Source organism: Gigantopelta aegis, chromosome 7 (assembly GCF_016097555.1).
Source record: "Gigantopelta aegis isolate Gae_Host chromosome 7, Gae_host_genome, whole genome shotgun sequence".
Taxonomy (NCBI): Eukaryota; Metazoa; Mollusca; class Gastropoda; order Neomphalida; family Peltospiridae; genus Gigantopelta; species Gigantopelta aegis.
The window spans coordinates 753,047-763,033 of record NC_054705.1 but is presented as its reverse complement, the minus strand read 5'-3'; positions in this window follow the sequence as shown (position 1 = coordinate 763,033).

Here is a 9,987-nt window from a genome sequence, read left to right as displayed (position 1 = left end):
GGTGTGTACCCAGGACAGACAGCCCGCACACGAGGTGTGTACCCAGGACAGACAGCCCGCACACGAGGTGTGTACCCAGGACAGACAGCCCACACACGAGGTGTGTACCCAGGACAGACAGCCCACACACGAGGTGTGTACCCAGGACAGACAGCCCGCATACACGAGGTGTGTACCCAGGACAGACAGCCCGCACACGAGGTGTGTACCCAGGACAGACAGCCCGCACACGAGGTGTGTACCCAGGACAGACAGCCCGCACACGAGGTGTGTACCCAGGACAGACAGCCCGCACACGAGGTGTGTACCCAGGACAGACAGCCCGCATACACGAGGTGTGTACCCAGGACAGACAGCCCGCACACGAGGTGTGTACCCAGGACAGACAGCCCACACACGAGGTGTGTACCCAGGACAGACAGCCCGCACACGAGGTGTGTACCCAGGACAGACAGCCCGCACACGAGGTGTGTACCCAGGACAGACAGCCCGCACACGAGGTGTGTACCCAGGACAGACAGCCCGCACACGAGGTGTGTACCCAGGACATACAGCCCGCATACACGAGGTGTGTACCCAGGACAGACAGCCCGCACACGAGGTGTGTACCCAGGACAGACAGCCCGCACACGAGGTGTGTACCCAGGACAGACAGCCCGCACACGAGGTGTGTACCCAGGACAGACAGCCCGCACACGAGGTGTGTACCCAGGACAGACAGCCCGCACACGAGGTGTGTACCCAGGACAGACAGCCCGCACACGAGGTGTGTACCCAGGACAGACAGCCCGCACACGAGGTGTGTACCCAGGACAGACAGCCCGCACACGAGGTGTGTACCCAGGACAGACAGCCCAGCCCGCACACGAGGTGTGTACCCAGGACAGACAGCCCGCACACGAGGTGTGTACCCAGGACAGACAGCCCGCACACGAGGTGTGTACCCAGGACAGACAGCCCGCACACGAGGTGTGTACCCAGGGACAGACAGCCCGCCCACACACGAGGTGTGTACCCAGGACAGACAGCCCGCGAGGTGTGTACCCAGGACAGACACGAGGTGTGTACCCAGGACAGACAGCCCGCACACAGGTGTGTACAGACAGACAGCCCGCACACGAGGTGTGTACCCAGGACATACAGCCCGCACACGAGGTGTGTACCCAGGACATACACGCATACACGAGGTGTGTACCCAGGACATACAGCCCGCACACGAGGTGTGTACCCAGGACATACAGCCCGCATACACGAGGTGTGTACCCAGGACAGACAGCCCGCACACGAGGTGTGTACCCAGGACATACAGCCCGCATACACGAGGTGTGTACCCAGGACAGACACACACGAGGTGTGTACCCAGGACAGACAGCCCGCACACGAGGTGTGTACCCAGGACAGACAGCCCGCACACGAGGTGTGTACCCAGGACAGACAGCCCGCACACGAGGTGTGTACCCAGGACAGACAGCCCGCACACGAGGTGTGTACCCAGGACAGACAGCCCGCACACGAGGTGTGTACCCAGGACAGACAGCCCGCACACGAGGTGTGTACCCAGGACAGACAGCCCGCACACGAGGTGTGTACCCAGGACAGACAGCCCGCACACGAGGTGTGTACCCAGGACAGACAGCCCACACACGAGGTGTGTACCCAGGACAGACAGCCCGCACACGAGGTGTGTACCCAGGACAGACAGCCCGCACACGAGGTGTGTACCCAGGACAGACAGCCCGCACACGAGGTGTGTACCCAGGGACAGCACACAGGTGTGTACCCAGGACATACAGCCCGCACACGAGGTGTGTACCCAGGACAGACAGCCCGCACACGAGGTGTGTACCCAGGACATACAGCCCGCATACACGAGGTGTGTACCCAGGACAGACAGCCCACACACGAGGTGTGTACCCAGGACAGACAGCCCACACACGAGGTGTGTACCCAGGACAGACAGCCCACACACACGAGGTGTGTACCCAGGACAGACAGCCCACACACGAGGTGTGTACCCAGGACAGACAGCCCGCACACGAGGTGTGTACCCAGGACAGACAGCCCGCACACGAGGTGTGTACCCAGGACAGACAGCCCGCACACGAGGTGTGTACCCAGGACACACACGAGGTGTGTACCCAGGACAGACAGCCCGCACACGAGGTGTGTACCCAGGACAGGACAGACAGCCCGCACACGAGGTGTGTACCCAGGACAGACAGCGCACACGAGGTGTGTACCCAGGACAGACAGCCCGCATACACGAGGTGTGTACCCAGGACAGACAGCCCGCACACGAGGTGTGTACCCAGGACATACAGCCCGCATACACGAGGTGTGTACCCAGGACAGACAGCCCGCACACGAGGTGTGTACCCAGGACAGACAGCCCGCACACGAGGTGTGTACCCAGGACAGACAGCCCGCACACGAGGTGTGTACCCAGGACAGACAGCCCACACACGAGGTGTGTACCCAGGACAGACAGCCCACACACGAGGTGTGTACCCAGGACAGACAGCCCACACACGAGGTGTGTACCCAGGACAGACAGCCCACACACGAGGTGTGTACCCAGGACAGACAGCCCGCACACGAGGTGTGTACCCAGGACAGACAGCCCGCACACGAGGTGTGTACCCAGGACAGACAGCCCGCATACACGAGGTGTGTACCCAGGACAGACAGCCCGCACACGAGGTGTGTACCCAGGACAGACAGCCCCCACACACGAGGTGTGTACCCAGGACAGACAGCCCGCACACGAGGTGTGTACCCAGGACAGACAGCCCGCATACACGAGGTGTGTACCCAGGACAGACAGCCCGCACACGAGGTGTGTACCCAGGACAGTACAGCCCGCACACGAGGTGTGTACCCAGGACAGACAGCCCGCACACGAGGTGTGTACCCAGGACAGACAGTACCCCCACACACGAGGTGTGTACCCAGGACAGACAGCCCACACACGAGGTGTGTACCCAGGACAGACAGCCCGCACACGAGGTGTGTACCCAGGACAGACAGCCCGCACACGAGGTGTGTACCCAGGACAGACAGCCCGCACACGAGGTGTGTACCCAGGACAGACAGCCCGCACACGAGGTGTGTACCCAGGACAGACAGCCCGCACACGAGGTGTGTACCCAGGACAGACAGCCCACACACGAGGTGTGTACCCAGGACAGACAGCCCGCACAGAGGTGTGTACCCAGGACAGACAGCCCGCACACGAGGTGTGTACCCAGGACAGACAGCCCGCACACGAGGTGTGTACCCAGGACAGACAGCCCGCACACGAGGTGTGTACCCAGGACAGACAGCCCGCACACGAGGTGTGTACCCAGGACAGACAGCCCGACACACGAGGTGTGTACCCAGGACAGACAGCCCACACGAGGTGTGTACACGAGGTGTGTACCCAGGACAGACAGCCCGCACACGAGGTGTGTACCCAGGACAGACAGCCCGCACACGAGGTGTGTACCCAGGACAGACAGCCCGCACACGAGGTGTGTACCCAGGACAGACAGCCCGCACACGAGGTGTGTACCCAGGACAGACAGCCCGCACACGAGGTGTGTACCCAGGACAGACAGCCCGCACACGAGGTGTGTACCCAGGACAGACAGCCCGCACACACGAGGTGTGTACCCAGGACAGACAGCCCACACACGAGGTGTGTACCCAGGACAGACAGCCCGCACACGAGGTGTGTACCCAGGACAGACAGCCCGCACACGAGGTGTGTACCCAGGACAGACAGCCCGCACACGAGGTGTGTACCCAGGACAGACAGCCCACACACGAGGTGTGTACCCAGGACAGACAGCCCACACACGAGGTGTGTACCCAGGACAGACAGCCCGCACACGAGGTGTGTACCCAGGACAGACAGCCCGCACACGAGGTGTGTACCCAGGACAGACAGCCCGCATACACGAGGTGTGTACCCAGGACAGACAGCCCGCACACGAGGTGTGTACCCAGGACAGACAGCCCGCACACGAGGTGTGTACCCAGGACAGACAGCCCGCACACGAGGTGTGTACCCAGGACAGACAGCCCGCACACGAGGTGTGTACCCAGGACAGACAGCCCGCACACGAGGTGTGTACCCAGGACAGACAGCCCGCACACGAGGTGTGTACCCAGGACAGACAGCCCACACACGAGGTGTGTACCCAGGACAGACAGCCCGCACACGAGGTGTGTACCCAGGACAGACAGCCCGCACACGAGGTGTGTACCCAGGACAGACAGCCCGCACACGAGGTGTGTACCCAGGACAGACAGCCCGCATACACGAGGTGTGTACCCAGGACAGACAGCCCGCACACGAGGTGTGTACCCAGGACAGACAGCCCGCACACGAGGTGTGTACCCAGGACAGACAGCCCGCACACGAGGTGTGTACCCAGGACAGACAGCCCACACACGAGGTGTGTACCCAGGACAGACAGCCCGCACACGAGGTGTGTACCCAGGACAGACAGCCCGCACACGAGGTGTGTACCCAGGACAGACAGCCCGCACACGAGGTGTGTACCCAGGACAGACAGCCCGCACACGAGGTGTGTACCCAGGACAGACAGCCCGCACACGAGGTGTGTACCCAGGACAGACAGCCCGCATACACGAGGTGTGTACCCAGGACAGACAGCCCGCACACGAGGTGTGTACCCAGGACATACAGCCCGCATACACGAGGTGTGTACCCAGGACAGACAGCCCGCACACGAGGTGTGTACCCAGGACAGACAGCCCGCACACGAGGTGTGTACCCAGGACAGACAGCCCGCACACGAGGTGTGTACCCAGGACAGACAGCCCGCATACACGAGGTGTGTACCCAGGACAGACAGCCCGCACACGAGGTGTGTACCCAGGACAGACAGCCCGCACACGAGGTGTGTACCCAGGACAGACAGCCCGCACACGAGGTGTGTACCCAGGACAGACAGCCCGCACACGAGGTGTGTACCCAGGACAGACAGCCCACACACGAGGTGTGTACCCAGGACAGACAGCCCGCACACGAGGTGTGTACCCAGGACAGACAGCCCGCACACGAGGTGTGTACCCAGGACAGACAGCCCGCATACACGAGGTGTGTACCCAGGACAGACAGCCCGCACACGAGGTGTGTACCCAGGACAGACAGCCCGCACACGAGGTGTGTACCCAGGACAGACAGCCCGCACACGAGGTGTGTACCCAGGACAGACAGCCCGCATACACGAGGTGTGTACCCAGGACAGACAGCCCGCACACGAGGTGTGTACCCAGGACAGACAGCCCGCACACGAGGTGTGTACCCAGGACAGACAGCCCGCACACGAGGTGTGTACCCAGGACAGACAGCCCACACACGAGGTGTGTACCCAGGACAGACAGCCCGCACACGAGGTGTGTACCCAGGACAGACAGCCCGCATACACGAGGTGTGTACCCAGGACAGACAGCCCACACACGAGGTGTGTACCCAGGACAGACAGCCCACACACGAGGTGTGTACCCAGGACAGACAGCCCGCACACGAGGTGTGTACCCAGGACAGACAGCCCGCATACACGAGGTGTGTACCCAGGACAGACAGCCCGCACACGAGGTGTGTACCCAGGACAGACAGCCCGCACACACGAGGTGTGTACCCAGGACAGACAGCCCGCACACGAGGTGTGTACCCAGGACAGACAGCCCGCACACGAGGTGTGTACCCAGGACAGACAGCCCGCACACGAGGTGTGTACCCAGGACAGACAGCCCGCACACGAGGTGTGTACCCAGGACAGACAGCCCGCACACGAGGTGTGTACCCAGGACAGACAGCCCGCACACACGAGGTGTGTACCCAGGACAGACAGCCCGCATACACGAGGTGTGTACCCAGGACAGACAGCCCGCACACGAGGTGTGTACCCAGGACAGACAGCCCGCACACGAGGTGTGTACCCAGGACAGACAGCCCGCATACACGAGGTGTGTACCCAGGACAGACAGCCCGCATACACGAGGTGTGTACCCAGGACAGACAGCCCACACACGAGGTGTGTACCCAGGACAGACAGCCCACACACGAGGTGTGTACCCAGGACAGACAGCCCGCACACGAGGTGTGTACCCAGGACAGACAGCCCGCATACACGAGGTGTGTACCCAGGACAGACAGCCCGCATACACGAGGTGTGTACCCAGGACATACAGCCCGCATACACGAGGTGTGTACCCAGGACAGACAGCCCGCACACGAGGTGTGTACCCAGGACATACAGCCCGCCCACGAGGTGTGTACCCAGGACAGACAGCCCGCATACACGAGGTGTGTACCCAGGACAGACAGCCCGCACACGAGGTGTGTACCCAGGACAGACAGCCCGCACACGAGGTGTGTACCCAGGACAGACAGCCCACACACGAGGTGTGTACCCAGGACAGACAGCCCGCACACGAGGTGTGTACCCAGGACAGACAGCCCACACACGAGGTGTGTACCCAGGACAGACAGCCCGCACACGAGGTGTGTACCCAGGACATACAGCCCGCATACACGAGGTGTGTACCCAGGACATACAGCCCGCACACGAGGTGTGTACCCAGGACATACAGCCCGCATACACGAGGTGTGTACCCAGGACATACAGCCCGCACACGAGGTGTGTACCCAGGACATACAGCCCGCACACGAGGTGTGTACCCAGGACAGACAGACCGCACACGAGGTGTGTACCCAGGACAGACAGCCCGCATACACGAGGTGTGTACCCAGGACAGACAGCCCGCACACGAGGTGTGTACCCAGGACAGACAGCCCACACACGAGGTGTGTATCCAGGACAGACAGCCCACACACGAGGTGTGTACCCAGGAGAGAGAGCTCGCATACACGAGGTGTGTACCCAGGATAGCGTGATTCAACCTTAATTGGACACCACCCAAAATTATATTTGATATTGAGCATAAGAACGGTCGCACAGATTATGTTATTTATAACCAGCACTTAATAGTAATTCACGAAAAGTACCGTAATTACATTTCTGTTTGTACGGGTGGATCGCGGGATGGGATTGTGTGGCTTGTACTAAAGTGTTTCCATCAGATGCAAACTCCTGATTCCCTGCAGAAACCCGGATTACATGAAGAGTTTTATGGAATCCTAATATGTAATTTTACGGACTCGCGTTCGAGTCTCCAAGCTTTGCAACATATGGAGTTGGAACGTCCCCTAATCAAGATGTTGACGCGAAAGTCTGTCTTTTTATCTAGTGCCAATAACTAATAATATTTACTAAAAAACACTGTATTTTGTTGAATGTCCATCAGGGCTAAAGCAAAGTCAGATACTGCTGACAAATCTGGTTTGGATCTGTCTCCTGTCAGTATTGGTGCGCTTGACTTGGATCTCATTAATAACATTAACTAACAAGCCCGTCTTTCATAAAGGCAGGTGTTTAATCATTGTAAATGTACATACATGTAGTTAAACGCGTGTAAGACATAAACAGGTGTTTAATCATTGTAAATGTACAGTCACACGCGTGTAAGACATAAACAGGTGTTTAATCATTGTAAATGTACATAGTAACACGCGTGTAAGACATAAACAGGTGTTTAATCATTGTAAATGTACAGTCACACGCGTGTAAGACATAAACAGGTGTTTAATCATTGTAAATGTACATAGTGACAGGCGTGTAAGACATAAACAGGTGTTTAATCATTGTAAATGTACAGTCACACACACGTGTAAGACATAAACAGGTGTTTAATAATTGTAAATGTACACAGTAACACGCGTGTAAGACAAACAGGTGTTAAATCATTGTAAATGTACACAGTAACGCGTGTAAGACATAAACAGGTGTTAAATCATTGTAAATGTACACAGTAACACGCGTGTAAGACATAAACAGGTGTTTAATCATTGTAAATGTACATAGTAACACGCGTGTAAGACATAAACAGGTGTTTAATCATTGTAAATGTACATAGTAACACATGTGTAAGACATAAACAGGTGTTTAATCATTGTAAATGTACATAGTCACACACACGTGTAAGACATAAACAGGTGTTTAATGATTGTAAATGTACACAGTAACACGCGTGTAAGACATAAACAGGTGTTAAACCATTGTAAATGTACACAGTAACACGCGTGTAAGACAAACAGGTGTTTAATCATTGAAAATGTACACAGTCATACGCGTGTAAGACATAAACAGGTGTTTAATCATTGTAAATGTACACAGTCATACGCGTGTAAGACATAAACAGGTATTTAATCATTGTAAATGTACACAGTAACACGCGTGTAAGACATAAACAGGTGTTTAATGATTGTAAATGTACACAGTAACACACGTGTAAGACATAAACAGGTGTTCAATCATTGTAAATGTACACAGTGATACGCGTGTAAGACATAAACAGGCTTTGTAAATTCGGCCCTACATCTTTTCGACTTTCGGCAAGATGATTGGAATGGTGCTGTTGCGATCAAGTGTCTTTCGGCAAGATGATTGGAATGGTGCTGTTGCTATCAAGTGTCTTTCGGCAAGATGATTGGAATGGTGCTGTTGCGATCAACTGTCTTTGTTTCACACCAGTCCTGTGAGAGTGGCAGTCCTACAGACAGCGCAGTAAGAGTGACGTGGTCTTAGTGTCGTGTTCGCGTCATTCATACATACTTGACACATGTGTTTATTCTGAAGACGGATCCTCCACCTGAGTGTGAGCACTAGAGTTGGGCGGTATACCGTATAGACCGTTCGGTATCGCTATTATGGCAATACCCATTTACCGTACCGAGCAAATTTCAATATACCGAAATTTCGGTGTTGAAACATATTTCCCGGAAAGCACCAATAATATATCTGATGAAAGCAAAGTGGGTTGGTATAAATCAGACGAGAGCCTTGTGTATGGAATTTAATTGTATTTAGACGAAATTAGCGGGTGAGACACAACACAGGTATACATTTAAAGCCGAGTATACCGAAAATAGCGCTGGATATCGGTATCGTGTCAACACCGAATACCGTACCGATACCGAGGTAAATCACCCCCAAAATACTGATATCGATACCGAACCTCAAATTTCAATACCGCCCAGCTCTAGTGAGCGCCGTTAGTGTACATCACATTTCCGTGGAGTGTAACCACCTTGGAGAGAAATATTTGGAATCCGCATTATTCTCGTTTTGATTTTGTTTTAGATATTATTACCTATTCTTACTTATTCTATACCAGTGACATTTATAGTCTGTGTGGGGCGGAACGTAGCCCGCTGGTAACGCGTCCGCTTGAGGCGCGGTCGGTCTGGGATCGATCCCCGTTGGTGGACCCATTGGGCTATTTCTCGCTCTACCCAGTGCACCACGACTGGTATGTCAAAGGCCGTGGTATGTGGTATCCTGTCTGTGGGATAGTGCATATAAAAGATCCCTTGCTGCTAATCGAAAAGAGTAGCCCATGAAGTGGCGACAACGGGTTTCCTCTCTCAATATCTGTGTGGTCCTTAACCATATAATCGTAAACAAAATGTGTTGAGTGCGTCGTTAAATAAAACATTTCCTTCATTTTTTTTATACTCTGCGCAGCTCTTTACTCCAGTTTATTTTAATTTAAAGTTGTAATCTTTATATTGATCAATATTCACCATCAAATAGCAGATGTATGTTTGTGCTGGAGTACCGTTAAACATGGATAGATTGATTGATTGATCGATCGATCGTTCGATAAGTCATGTATTCATTAATTTCTTCATTCATTCATTCATTTATTCATCCATTCGTCCATTCATTGATTCTTAAGAAATGAGGTTTCGAGTTCACCTTTTACAATCCATATAGTTTTCTTTTTCTTTTATCCTACAATGTTAGGAGCTGAACATTAATGTATGGAAATGCAGAACTCCAACCACACATGACATAACACTCAAACACATTAAAATAATAATAATAGCAGAAAACAAACGCAATAGAA